This window comes from Schistocerca cancellata, chromosome 9, assembly GCF_023864275.1.
Source record: "Schistocerca cancellata isolate TAMUIC-IGC-003103 chromosome 9, iqSchCanc2.1, whole genome shotgun sequence".
In the NCBI taxonomy this organism is placed as follows: Eukaryota; Metazoa; Arthropoda; class Insecta; order Orthoptera; family Acrididae; genus Schistocerca; species Schistocerca cancellata.
In genome coordinates this window covers 157247933-157263161 of record NC_064634.1, presented here as the reverse complement: position 1 = coordinate 157263161, position 15229 = coordinate 157247933, and positions in this window count along the sequence as shown.

Genomic DNA, 15229 nt, shown 5'->3' with positions numbered 1-15229 from the left:
GATAAATGTGGCGTAGGTTCTTGAAATAACACACGGAGATCACTTTATACTAATATATTCTTACTAGGACACAGTTTACACCATTAAATATTTGCAATTACGTTACGACAGAAACAAATGCTAGCGCTTCACAATAGCTTGCGTACCTTATTCCAGCTCACACCAGAACGAACAGAACAAAACAGACTAGACAGAAGAATGAGCATTGCATTTTATTTTATACTCTAACAAAGATAATCACATTATAATCTCATACAATAAAAATAATGTCTTTTCTGCATTTATCGATATATATATTGTATATTTTTACAGTTAAATCAATGATAAATCAATGTTTGCAATTAATTTTGAGTCACATACAGTCAATCCAATTCATGTCTCACCTCGATAACGGTGAATATTGCAAAAGGGACACTACATGGACTACACATTTGTGACCTGAAAAGAGAATATCATTACATCATGCTGAAAAATTGTAAGAAAATGAAAGAATACTTGTAAAAACGAATAATTGTAAATACAGAATTTCCAGTGCTAGTACATAATAAAACTGCCTGGCAAAAAAAACCTGCTGTAATAGAAAAATATGGATAAAATTAGATGCTGGTGGTCAAAATATTTGTTGTTGATCTTTGTTACTCCTTCATTACTGTATGACCAGCTTGTATTATTTTACTATTTCTCTTTTCTCTCCTTAAATATTTAGATAACAACAACACAGTTTTTATTATCAACTTATGTCTCCTTGAATGTTTTTCCATCTGTTAAACATAAAGTACGTTGTTAGTCTTACAGTACAGAACATAAACTAAAATTCTTTGTGTCTTTGGCCAAGAGCATGGGATTAGAAGTGGATAACAATGATATCAACGAGTTTGTGGAAGATCACAGAAATGACCACTGAGGAGCTTATGCAGTGCATTTCACAGCAGGACGTTGTGGAGAGGAGTTCTTCAGTGGAGGAGGAGGAGGAGAAGGAGGGGGAGGAGGCAGTAACAGAAAAGCAGCAATCTTGTGGTACAGAAAGAGAAACGCTGAAAGCATGGAAATTGGTTACATTGTACACTGAAAATCATCATCCCAATAAAGCAGTGGCTATGCACACTACAAATTTATTTGATTATAATGCTGTCAGATTTTCGCCAAGTGTTGAACCATTGGGAGACGCAAATGACTATAGATAGCTTCTTAGTAAAAAAGAATTGGTTATTTATCGTGAATAATAAAGAACATTATACTTTATGCATTATTTTCTTTGAATAAATGACGTGAATAAGATTAAACTTCTAGTACTTTTCTGCATGGAATGCATTATCATATTTTACAATAATTCATATGGGATAAAATGTTTCATGTAATGAGTGTTTCACACTATGAGTATGACACGGGAATGAATTATGTTGTAAAAACTATACCTGATGTTAATTCAGGAACATCCTGGAGAGACCTCTTTAAGAAACTGGGTATTTCACAATGTCATTTCAAATATTTCTCTTTCTTCAAAAAGTAATAGAAAATATGAATCCACTATGATTTGAAGGAGCTAACAATAGAACAGAAAGGAATCACATATATAGATACAAATGTATTTAACTACCTACCAGGACACATCAAATATCATGCAAATAATGTACTGTAGTTCAAAACAGAATTAAAGAACTTTCTGTTGGGCAGATATTCTGCACAATTGAAGAGTATTTTCGCAGATATTCTTAAATGTAATGTTTTAGGTTATTTAATAACTATACACTTATTATTGAAAGTATGATCATATGGAGTATCAAGCTACATTTACGTCTTGATTGAGAAGGAGACAGCATGTTATTTTGGATGGTAAGTCATCGTCAGATGTAGAAATACTTCAGGTGTGCCCCAGGTAAGTGTGATGGGACACTTTCTTCCATGTTGTACATTAATGACTTCATGGACAATACTGATTGTAACCTCAGACTTTTTGCAGACGATGCAAAATGCTGTCTGAGGAAGGCTGCATAAATATATATTCAGATCTTGATAAGATTTCAAATTAGTGCAGGGACTGGCAAACTGACAGTGGCAGCTCATGAGTATACATTCTGGGTGTTCACAAATTTTTGGATGCAGATAAATTTGAGAGTGTAAAAGTAGCATCTGCCATATATGTTATCAATATGTTTATACAACTACAGCCACTGCCCATAATAATAACAACAACAGTAACAATAATGGTAATAATAATAAGATGCATTACTTAGCTAACAAAATAAAGAATGGTTTTGTGGAATTATGTTGTTTTGTAAATATTTAAGTACAGTTTAGGACAAAAACGAAAAAATGTGTAAGCTTTCATAACTCTCCATTTCGCGTTTCAGAGTAAGTTGGAGTTTTCATGCTTTTCCATTTTTTTCAGACAAATGTACAAGATTCCTAACAGATGCATTAGTTCATGAATATACTTCTGGGCTGAAAATCAGATATTCTTACGTTGCACCCACACAACAACATGTGTTGCCTATACACTTCCTTATTAAATGTTCGCTTGTAGTCACACTTATTTCATTTTGTACTCCCTCAAACGAAGGATTTGTTCTTGGAGGCCCTAGTTCCCTTGCATCTAACTTTTCCTGGTAATTTACTTTTCCTTTCTCAGAATGAGATTTACACTTTATATGAGACTTCCTCAGAGATTAAAACTGTGTTCTGGAGTGAGACTCGAACTGCGGACCTTTGCCTTTAACAGGTAAATGCACCACTGACTGAACTACCCAAGCACGACTCATGACCCTTCCACACAGCTTTACTTTTCTTTTAGTGTTTAAAACAGATTCAACATAGTTCATGTTTACATTGCACACGAAAGCCGACACCTGCACAGCAAACAACCAAGTCCAAACACAAAGTGCCGCTTATGGAAATGATTAAACTCTAGTAGTAATGTTTACTAACATGGTCACTTAACTAGAATAAAAAATGAGGCGCTGAGATCCATAAGGGCCTAAAGCACACTGCTGTTGACACCACATTTAAGTAAATATCAGAGAAACTAATGATACAGCTTTTTGTGAATTTTCATGTACACAATGTGGACCTACAGCACAGATAAACCTGACTCACCATAAGATCACCAGATTTCAGAAGCATGAATAAATGCTACACTTTCACAATCGGTGCTGATGAGCCGTAGGCCATTATGATCCTGACCGCCTCAGATTAGTGTATGATAAAAATAAACTTAATACACTATAACTCATTCAGAAACCCACAAAATACGTTTACTGCCAGTACAACTTTAACATATACTGATATGCAATCAAATTTTACTCAAGTATATAGAGAATGAATTAGCATATCTGAGATGTGTGCTACCATCTAGCTCTATTTTTGCTGAATGAATGGGGATAAAAGTCTGCCGCACTGTGCTACCGTCTGGTGGCATTGACATACTAGTTAAGTGAACATCATGAACAGTGCACATTATTGCATCATATCCGTATGTATTTGGTTCGTAAGGCAATTACGTCACGCGATGGAGGATGTGCTCACGACCCTGTTGCCAAGTTTCACAGAGTCTAGAGGAGTAATAGTGTGGTAGATTTAAGTGCAATATCCTTCATATTGCAGCATCTGTGATACATTTAACGCTGATTTGACTTGAGCGCTCTGCTAGCTTTCTGAAACATCCGAGAGAAATCGTTCGTTTCTTGAAGGAGGTTTCCCTTCGTTTAGCCATTGTCAGTCAGTGTTCCAAAAACCGCTTGGGTTTAACCGTTTACGTTACTAATTTCTGCCATTTTTGTTTTGTTTTAAGCCTATCGTTGAGTTACTTTGCGAACTATTTATGATGTCCTAAATCTGAATTATCATTGTCAATAGTTTAAAATATAAAATGGCATGAGAAAATTTTTCATACAGTGAAATTTATATAATTTTATACAATGATGAGAGCGAAGTATACAATTCTGACGTGGACCCAGACTTCGAAATAAACAGTGACCATGACAGTAACAGTGAAATAAGTGGCGGCGAGGAAGAAGATGTCCAACCTGCCAGCACTGATGCACCTACTGTTGTTGATTCAAGTACAGCTCCTGCAACTAACTCAGGTATGTTAAAAAAATAAGACAGAAATTCCAGCTGAGTTTTTACCCAAAAAGTTTAAAAAGCATACTCAAGTATGTTTGGATTTCAGGGCGACATCACATTGCTTTCGTATACACTAAAACGAAACAAATCAGTACTGCTTATTTCGCTATTACAGCCAATCGTCATACACTTTGTGGAGTGAATTTTACGACGAATGGCTGAAGTCCCGAAATCTCTTCGAACATTTAATTCACTGGGAACATTTTAAATTTCACCGCTAATTTTGTCAGTCCATCATGATTATGATATTGACAGTGGCAAAAGAAAAACCAATTATCATAATTTTGCTATAACAAAACAAAGTGCGGCTTAGATCACGTTGATGCTGTGTGTGGTGGATATAAAATTGCTAGAGAGACAGATGGTGGCCTCTGTGCGTCTTTTTTCAGTTGCTGAATATTGCAGCTCTCAATGGCTACATTGTATTCAAAGCAAAAAAAAAAAAAAAAACGTTTCAGTTGGAAGAGAATACCTCAGAACCCAAGGTAATTCTCTGATAACATCATATTTGACAATGGGTGTAACCGAGCCAAACCTAAAGCGCGAAATCATCATTACCTGTAGCCTCCCCAGAACCCAAGAACAAAGAATAGTCTAAGATCTACAACCAGAGACAATGGGGAGATGCTACTGTTTTGAAAAATGATGATTTTAGAGGACAATATTTCACAAACTATTTATTATATTTCTGTTTTTGTAATGGAAATCAACATTTTTGATTCTTAGTTCTATAAATTGTTTTCATTTATTCTCTGTAGTCCATCTTTTTGGAGATGGTTGAGGGACTCGGCTGTTCGATACAGGATGTCAAATCAACCCCTTTCAGACATCTAGTTTCCAAACTTAATTTATTTGGCTACAAGTTTCAGCGTTTTACTACGACGTCTTTAGGCCCCTTACAGACGTATAGGAAGATTCTACTTTGATTCTGGTCAAAAGAGGGGCCAGCAATAATGGTATTACTTGATTTTTGCTATTGCGATCACTTCAACCATAGTTGTGCATCTTCATGTTTTCGCTGCGTAAAGACTCTCCATAAAATTCCGGGCGTGCAGCCGCATAAATTCAGCTTCTTCTTCTAATATTTCGGCTGAATACCGTCCAGCCATTTTCAGAGTGAGTCGAGGTGACTAACGCTCCATCACTTGCTCAGTCTTTTTACACCCGAGGACCGTACCACTACGTATGCGGCCAAAGATGCACAAGGCGCCAGAGACGTTGACAGGCGGCAAAGGCGTGTAACATTTGTTGTTGTTGTGGTCTTCAGTCCTGAGACTGGTTTGATGCAGCTCTCCATGCTACTCTATCCTGTGCAAGCTTCTTCATCTCCCAGTACCTACTGCAACCTACATCCTTCTGAATCTGCTTAGTGTATTCATCTCTTGGTCTCCCCCTACGATTTTTACCCTCCACGCTGCCCTCCAATATTAAATTGGTGATCCCTTGATGCCTCAGAACATGTCCTACCAACCGATCCCTTCTTCTGGTCAAGTTGTGTCACAAACTTCTCTTCTCCCCAATCCTATTCAATACTTCCTCATTAGTTATGTGATCTACCCATGTAATCTTCAGCATTCTTCTGTAGCACCACATTTCGAAAGCTTCTATTCTCTTCTTGTCCAAACTATTTACCATCCATGTTTCACTTCCATACATGGCTACACTCCATACAAATACTTTCAGAAATGACTTCCTGACACTTAAATCTATACTCGATGTTAACAAATTTCTCTTCTTCAGAAACGCTTTCCTTGCCATTGCCAGTCTACATTTTATATCCTCTCTACTTCGACCATCATCAGTTATTTTGCTCCCCAAATAGCAAAACTCCTTTACTACTTTAAGTGTCTCATTTCCTAATCTAATTCCCTCAGAATCATCCGATTTAATTCGACTACATTCCATTATCCTCGTTTTTCTTTTGTTGATATTCATCTTATATCCTCCTTTCAAGACACTGTCCATTCCGTTCATCTGCTCTTCCAGGTCCTTTGCTGTCTCTGACAGAATTACAATGTCATCGGCAAACCTCAAGGTTTTTATTTCTTCTCCATGGATTTTAATACCTACTCCGAATTTTTCTTTTGTTTCCTTTACTGCTTGCTCAATATACAGATTGAATAACATCAGGGACAGACTACAACCCTGTCTCACTCCCTTCCCAACCACTGCTTCCCTTTCATGTCCCTCGACTCTTATAACTGCCATCTGGTTTCTGTACAAATTGTAAATAGCCTTTCGCTCCCTGTATTTTACCCCTGCCACCTTTAGAATTTGAAAGAGAGTATTCCAGTCAACATTGTCAAAAGCTTTCTCTAAGTCTACAAATGCTAGAAACGTAGGTTTGCCTTTCCTTAATCTTTCTTCTAAGATAAGTCGTAGGGTCAGTATTGCCTCACGTGTTCCAGTATTTCTACGGAATCCAAACTGATCTTCCCCGAGGTCGGCTTCTACTAGTTTTTCCATTCGTCTGTAAAGAATTCGTGTTAGTATTTTGCAGCTGTGGCTTATTAAACTGATTGTTCGGTAATTTTCACATCTGTCAACACCTAGTTTCTTTGGGATTGGAATTATTATATTCTTCTTGAAGTCTGAGGGTATTTCGCCTGTTTCATACATCTTGCTCACCAGATGGTAGAGTTTTGTCAGGACTGGCTCTCCCAAGGCCGTCAGTAGTTCTAATGGAATGTTGTCTACTCCCGGGGCCTTGTTTCGACTCAGGTCTTTCAGTGCTCTGTCAAACTCTTCACGCAGTATCGTATCTCCCATTTCATCTTCATCTACATCCTCTTCCATTTCCATAATATTGTCGTCAAGTACATCGCCCTTGTATAGACCCTCTACATACTCCTTCCACCTTTCTGCTTTCCCTTCTTTGCTTAGAACTGGGTTTCCATCTGAGCTCTTGATGTTCATACAAGTGGTTCTCTTATCTCCAAAGGTCTCTTTAATTTTCCTGTAGGCAGTATCTATTTTACCCCTAGTGAGATAAGCCTCTACATCCCTACATTTGTCCTCTAGCCATCCCTGCTTAGTCATTTTGCACTTTCTGTCGATCTCATTTTTGAGACGTTTGTATTCCTTTTTGCCTGCTTCATTAACTGCATTTTTATATTTTCTCCTTTCATCAATTAAATTCAATATTTCTTCTGTTACCCAAGGATTTCTAAGAGCCCTGGACTTTTTACCTACTTGATCCTCTGCTGCCTTCACTCCCTCAAAGCTACCCATTCTTCTTCTACTGTATTTCTTTCCCCCATTCCTGCCATTTGTTTCCTTATGCTCTCCCTGAATCTCTCTACAACCTCTGGTTCTTTCAGTTTATCCAGGTCCCATCTCCTTAAATTCCCACCTTTTTGCAGTTTCTTCAGTTTTAATCTACAGGTCATAACCAATAGATTGTGGTCAGAGCCCACATCTGCCCCTGGAAATGTCTTACAATTTAAAACCTGGTTCCTAAATCTCTGTCTTACCATTATATAATCTATCTGATACCTTTTAGTATCTCCAGGGTTCTTCCATGTATACAACCTTCTATCATGATTCTTAAACCAAGTGTTAGCTATAGTTAAGTTGTGCTCTGTGCAAAATTCTACCAGGCGGCTTCCTCTTTCATTTCTTAGCCCCAATCCACATTCACCTACTACGTTTCCTTCTCTCCCTTTTCCTACACTCGAATTCCAGTCACCCATGACTATTAAATTTTCGTCTCCCTTCACTATCTGAATAATTTCTTTTATATCATCATACATTTCTTCAATTTCTTCGTCATCTGCAGAGCTAGTTGGCATATAAACTTGTACTACTGTAGTAGGCGTGGGCTTCGTGTCTATCTTGGCCACAATAATGCGTTTACTATGCTGTTTGTAGTAGCTTACCAGCATTCCTATTTTCCTATTCATTATTAAACCTACTCCTGCATTACCCCTATTTGACTTTGTGTTTATAACCCTGTAGTCACCTAACCTGAAGTCTTGTTCCTCCTGCCACCGAACTTCACTAATTCCCACTATATCTAACTTTAACCTATCCATTTCCCTTTTTAAATTTTCTAACCTACCTGCCCAATTAAGGGATCTGACATTCCACACTCCGATCCATAGGATGCCAGTTTTCTTTCTTCTGATAACGACATCCTCTTGAGTAGTCCCCACCCGGAGATCCGAATGGGGGACTATTTTAGCTCCGGAATATTTTACCCAAGAGGACGCCATCATCATTTAATCATACAGTAAAGCTGCATGCCCTCGGGAAAAATTACGGCCGTAGTTTCCCCTTGCTTTCAGCCGTTCGCAGTACCAGCACAGCAATGCCGTTTTAGTTATTGTTACAAGGCCAGATCAGTCAATCATCCAGACTGTTGCCCTTGCAACTACTGAAAAGGCTGCTGCCCCTCTTCAGGAACCACACGTTTGTCTGGCCTCTCAACAGATACCCCTCCGTTGTGGTTGTACCAACGGTACGGCCATCTGGATCGCTGAGGCACGCAAGCCTCCCCACCAACGGCAAGGTCCATGGTTCATGGGAGGGGGGGGGCGTGTAACATATGCATGGAAATTAAATCTATGACTGCGCAGTCGTTCCACACGGTGATATCGATGTGTCACGGACAGCTTCACTGTGACGACGTCTTTATGATTTAATCACAGAAATTGCCACATCATATGATTTATGCAAGTTGAAACCGCTATCTTTATTAATTAAATTCGTCGCCAACCGAATTTCAATTGCTTCTTTCACTATTGAGTCCCAGAAAGATGAAGTCGAGGCTAAAATTTCGACATTATCATACACCAGTGTCAATACAATGCTCCGCCACCGCAGATTTAATAGGCTGTAAGGGATGGGTGTAGCTGCGGCGCTCTGTTCATCTCTCCTGGAGTGTACGTGTCGACTGTCTGATGTATGAACGGCCGCACTCACAGGGGATCTTATAAACCCCAGGCTTCTGAAGCACCAAATCGTCTTTAACGGAATCCAACAATGCTGCAGTCTTTGACGAAGGACGAAAAATCACTTTCACTTTGTGTTTACTGAGCATCCCATACGTGGGAAGCCTTTCATCAAAAATAGTATTCCTGGGTTCCATTAAAGACGATTTGGTTGGGAAGCCTGTGGTTTATAAGATCCCCTGTGAGTGTGGCAGTTCATACATCAGACAGACGACATGTACAGTCCAGGAGAGACGTACAGAGCACCACAGGTACACCTGTCTCTCACAACCTAATAAATCTGCAGTGGCAGAGCTCTGTATTCACACTGGGGACTCTATGGTGTACGATAATGTCGAAATTTTAGCCTCGACTTCATATTTCTGGAACTCAGAAGTGAAAGAAGCAATTGAAATTCGGTTGATGACGGATTTAATTAATAGAGATAGCGGCTTCAGCTTGGACAAATCATGGAATCTGGCAACTTCTGTAAGTAAACCACAAAGATGTTGCGACAGTGCAGCTCTCCGTGACACATCGATATCACTGTGTGGAACGACTGTGCAGCCAAATATTTAATTTCCATGCATATGTTACACCTCTTTGCAGCCTATCATCGTCTCTGGCGTCTTGTGTACCTTTGGCCACATGTGCAATGGTTTGGTCCTTGGGTCTAAAAGGACGGAGCAAGTTCTGGAGCGTTAGTCACCTCGGCTCACTCTGAAGATGGCTGGACAGTATTCAGCAGAAATATTAGAAGAAGAAGCGAATCTGTGTGTCTGCACGCCCAAAATTTTATGAAATTTCAACCATTTATTGCTGGTCCGTTTTGATCAGAATCGAGGTAGAATCTCCTTACATGTAGGTCAAGGGCCTGAAGATGTGTAGTGGAACGCTGTAACTGGTTGCCAGATGAAAAAAGTTTGGTAACTAGATGGCTGAAAGGTGTTTAATTTGACATCCTATTCTCATTTATATTCTTATTACAATCAAATTTCCTTTTGTTTCCGTTTTTCTTACATTTAGTACATGAAAGAAGTATGTTTTTTGGTTACCTTTTTATAATTATTATATAATTTAAAAAGTTAAAATAATCTCATGATAGTATTTATTACTACCCGAACAAAATAATAATTCTGCATTTGATGTAAAAATACTGTTTGTCGCTTGTTATAAGTGTCTTATTTATTGGGACCCACAGACACAGCCCAACCATTCTTGAAAATATTTTTCGCTTGACCGTTGTAGGATTGACAGCATTCAAAGAAAAATAATCAATAAATCCGCAAGCTGTCCAAAGTTAGGGTGTTCATGTGCAGTTGTGCTCTAACATGGCAACCACCACTGCAAATTGATTTAAATGTTCTGCAATGTAAAATTGTGCACTACAGAAAATGAAAAAACGTAGTATCTCATGAATATAATATCAGTGAATCACAGTTAGATTCGTTCAGTTCATACAAATACCTGGTTGTAACACTTTATAGATATATGAAATGAAATGATGACATAGGCGCAGTCATGGCTAAAGCTGGCAGTACACTTCAGTTTATTGACTGTGTGGGAAATTTATGATTTTCTCTTCATTAAAAGGATGTGCACTGTATATGAATACCCTGTACATTTTATTTTCTTAATTATTTACCTGAACATATGTATAACCTCTACACTATAACACACAAATAGAACCAAACTCAACAATAACAGAACAAATGTACAAAGATAACAAACATACACTTTTACAAAATATCCTTAAACTATAATGTTAACACTGTTTCGACTTGTCTTGGTCTTACTATCTGACGTTGCTAAATCGCCCCCCACCCCTCATTCTTGTGTTTCGAAGGGCAGAGCTCAGAAAAACAAACTTTCGTCAATTTCAGTTGAGGCATTTCACATTACGTGGCTGACCTCTATGAGGAAAACGAAGAGCCCCTTGAATGTATGGAAAGCAACAAGAAGTGTGCCTACTGGTCTGTGAAAAAGGACCAGTGAATTTGCAACAGGGGAAGAAGGAGGAGGTGAGATTGACTGAGGCACTTGTGGCACCTGCAGGATAAGCGCACAAACCAAATACTCCATCATATAGTCAGCTCCATTTGGTTGATCTATCCAGTAGCTCGACGTCCGTTTATGTGAAGGACAGCGGTCTTGTCTGACCAGTGTAACACCTTAAAGGAGCCCCCATACAACAGAGAGAGCGGAGTCTTGACAACTCCCTCTTGCAGCCAGACAAAAGGCATATACCTAAATCTCTGTAACAGAGAAAGGTTTTGTACCATGACTTACAGTGTTCTGTGGTGAATGGAATTTCATGTGCAATTGCAGCTTTTGTAAGTAGTGTTCGAAGTGACCAGTATGAAGGTCAGGAAGAGAAGTGGGAGAAAAATTTTCTTGGGACCCTCAATGTCTCTCTGTAGACAAGCTAGCCATAGAGTACACCACATTCTCTTATATAGTGGTACGAAGGCCTAGAAGAACCATAGGTTAGGTGTCAGGGCAAAAAACAGAATGGCGTATCGAGGGCTGCCTTCAAAGTACGGTGTAGGCGCTCTACCATCCCATTTCTGGCATGATGGTAGCTAATAGTACAAATGCAACTAACCCACATAAACGCATAATTTTGCTAAACCAAAGACACTCAAATTGGCTACCTCTATTGGCAGTAGTAATCTGAGGAATGTCAAACAATGAAAACCAAAAAGTTATCAGAGCCTGGGCAATGGAACAGGCAGGAATGTCTGCGACTGAAACAGCCACAGACCACCTTGTGAATCTATCTGTTATCGTCACTAGGTAGTGGAAGGCGAGGGGAAAGAAGAGATAAAAACAGAAACATGACAAGCAAGTTCTAAAGATTGACATTTGTGGCAGCACTTCGCCAACTGTCAACAGTTACTTTACAGCTAGGCCTAGAGCACCTTATCAATCACTAATTTAACGCTAGTCTTGATACCTGGGTGAGACAAGTGGTGAGAAACATAAAAAATAGGGCGGCGCCATTTAGCCAGAATAAGGGTGTGAACCTTATTGCAAGATACGTCACACCATACCTTTCGGAGAGAAACTTACAGAGGCAGACGTTCAGGATGTAAACCAATTGACGGGATCCCGCTGACATTGCAGAAGGAAGAGATCTGAGTCTTGGTCAACAGCCAGGGTGTCCAATCAATGGCTACAATCGACACACAATCCCAAGACAAATCGTCAGTAATGATGTTGTCCTTGTTGGAGATTTTTCGGATGTCAGTTTAAACTGTACAATGAAATCTGCCTTTCGACACTGACACAAGGAGTTCAAGGAGTTGAGCTCCGTACCTCTGTAAAACACTGACATAAAGGGCGTATGATCCTTGAACACTGTAAAAGAGTGTTCCTCAAGCCATAGTTGGAATCGCTTGATGGCCAAGTAGATGCCCAAAAGCTGCATACCAAAGGCATTCCAACGTTACTGTTGCGCGGAAGGACGTATTGAGAAAAATGCCACATGTTGTTAGGAAGAGGAAACACATTGCTACAAATCAGCACTGAAGGTCATCTGGCTTGCATCACCCATCAAATCAATGAGTATCATAGCTACTGAATGCGTGAGAAATGTGGATTTAGCAAGTACAGTCTTTGTGGTGTTGGAAGCAATTATGCTTGTGGAAGTGCACTGGGCGTGTCAGTTGCCCAATGCGTTTTTGCCAGTTAGTAAAAGTTTATTAGGTTTTTGAAGGGTAGCCAAGTGAGGCAGACGTTGTCAGTAGTAATTAATCATCCCCAGGACACGCAAAAGACCTCTGAAGGTGGTCGGCTGCGACAGCTGCATAATATTGTTCACCTTTTCAGACAGCAGCATAATACCAACATGCGAGACTATGTATCTGAGCAACTGAACTTGCTGTCTGGCGAATGTAAATTTCTGAATATTTATCAGAATGCCAAAGCTCTATAACTGACGAACACTTGAGCCAAATGTTGGCGGTGTTCCTCGTGGCTCTTCGAGAAGATCAAATATTGACCATATAGAAAAAAATGAATGGCAACCCATGGAGAACCTCATGCATAAACACAGCCAAATTTGGATGGCATTATGAAAAACCGAACGGCATAGTGTTGTGCTCAAAAAGTCCTAATCGTTTTGTAATGGTCGTTTTATATTTGTCCTTCTTAGCCATTGGAATCTCAGAAGAAGCTTTGGCGCAATCACAACACTGAAGAGATCTGTCAGTCATACTTCTGATGAAATCACTCAGGATAGTATGGGCATTTAGCTCTCTGTAATCGCCGCACAAACGCCGAGAACCATTGCTCTTTTTTACCATATGTAGCGGGGAATCCCACGTGCTCTGATATCAAAGCACCAAATCATCAGAAAGCATCCTATTAACCCTTTCGCTGCTGTTAGCATGTGTACGCGTCCTACTACAACATTCCCCAGGTGTTGTGGACGTGTATACACGTGTCACTTGTATTTCCTACAGTGCTATGGATGTCTGAATGCATCCTATGCTGCTGACCTCTCGCTTCTGCAGACGAGTTACTTTCGTATCTTGGTGAGTAAAAAACTTTTGAGTATTATCGTACAACATACACTAGCGGAACACCAATAATAATTAATGTAGGGTAATGAAATTTTGGGAATACACATGTCTAAGTAACATGTTTCAGTGATTAACATTGCAAGATCACAGGTTAATGTAAATGCAAGATGATAATGATGATGAGGTCCCATACTCCTAGGAACGTAGGGGACTATGCGGGAGACCCTCACTGCCGTCTAGGCAAGGTCAAGTGCTAGATAAGCCACTCTAAATGTGAACTGCTGGTATGTTAATAACCAGTGTAACCGCCAGAATGTTGAATGCAAGCATACAGATATGAACGGATTATGTTGTACAGTTACCAGATGTCAGTTTTGGGGTGGAGTTCCTTACCTGTTGCACTTGGCCGGTTAACACAGGGAAAGTTTGTATGTTTGTGGATGACGGTAAAGTTGATATCTGATGATGTCCCATATAAGCTCAACTGCAGATAGATCTTGTTAAAAGAAAAGAAAAAATCCTTGACGTCTATATTTATGTGCTGCTCCATGACTCTGCTGTCAATATCTTTATTCTTGGCTTGTGTGTAACTTCTGTGTTTTTCTTACAGTAAATGTGTTGTTTTTTTCCGTATCCAGGGTGTAATTACAAAGCTAATAAAATGTTTTCTTGCCTTTAAATAATATTTTTCATCAGGTTATGGGCCCAGTACACGTTAAAGGCAAACAACACAGTTTAATTAAAACAATATTTGAAATGAGCGTATGTCTGTAAAGAAACATGACTGCTAGCGGCGATTATAAGGTCAGCATTGATAAGCTTGAAGGACCTGACGACTGGGCCAAATGGAAATGACATATTTCTATGGTGCTACGTTCATATGGACTAGAAGATATTATTAACGGTACACGTGAACGTGTAGAGTTGCCGCAAGATGCGACAAGTGAACAAAAAGAAGCTATGTGGAATGGCTCAAGGACGACGCAAAGGCAGCAAGTCTTATAGCAAGTGCGCCAAGTAAACCTGTTGCAGGAACTCGTCTTAACGTGCAAGAATGCTAAAGAAATCTGGGACAAATTACGCGCCCGATTTGAACGTAGCAGTACTCAGCGTTTGAATATGTTGATTGAAACATTTTTCCGTGTTAAACGTGATGAATCGGAAGATATTAGTGCGCATGTGGCCAAACTGCGAAAGTTATTTGTGGACCTGAACGATGAATTAGCAAAACATGAAGAAAATACCCTATCTGAAAGAATCTTAAATGGTCGAATTTTGTCTACACTGGGAAAAGACTACGACAATTTTAAGGATCTCTGGGATACGATACCGACAGAAAAGCAAAGCTTGAATTTATTGATTGAAAAACTTTGTACTATTGAACTGCGTGAACAAGACGTTAATGGAAGTGCAGCTTTTGTTGTTTCTAAAACAAGAAAGCGGCAAACAAGTAATCAGCAAGTAACGATGACGAAGTCACAATTAAAACAGAAGTTTCCGTGTAATAAATGCAAACAATTGGGTCACTGGGCAGCAGAGTGTCCACAGAACACTCGTGACAGCAATAAAAGAAAAGAAAAGAAGCGAGACAGTGAACACGCTGCATTTACTTCATACGCTATGGGTGTGTGTACCAGTAATCACAGTGAC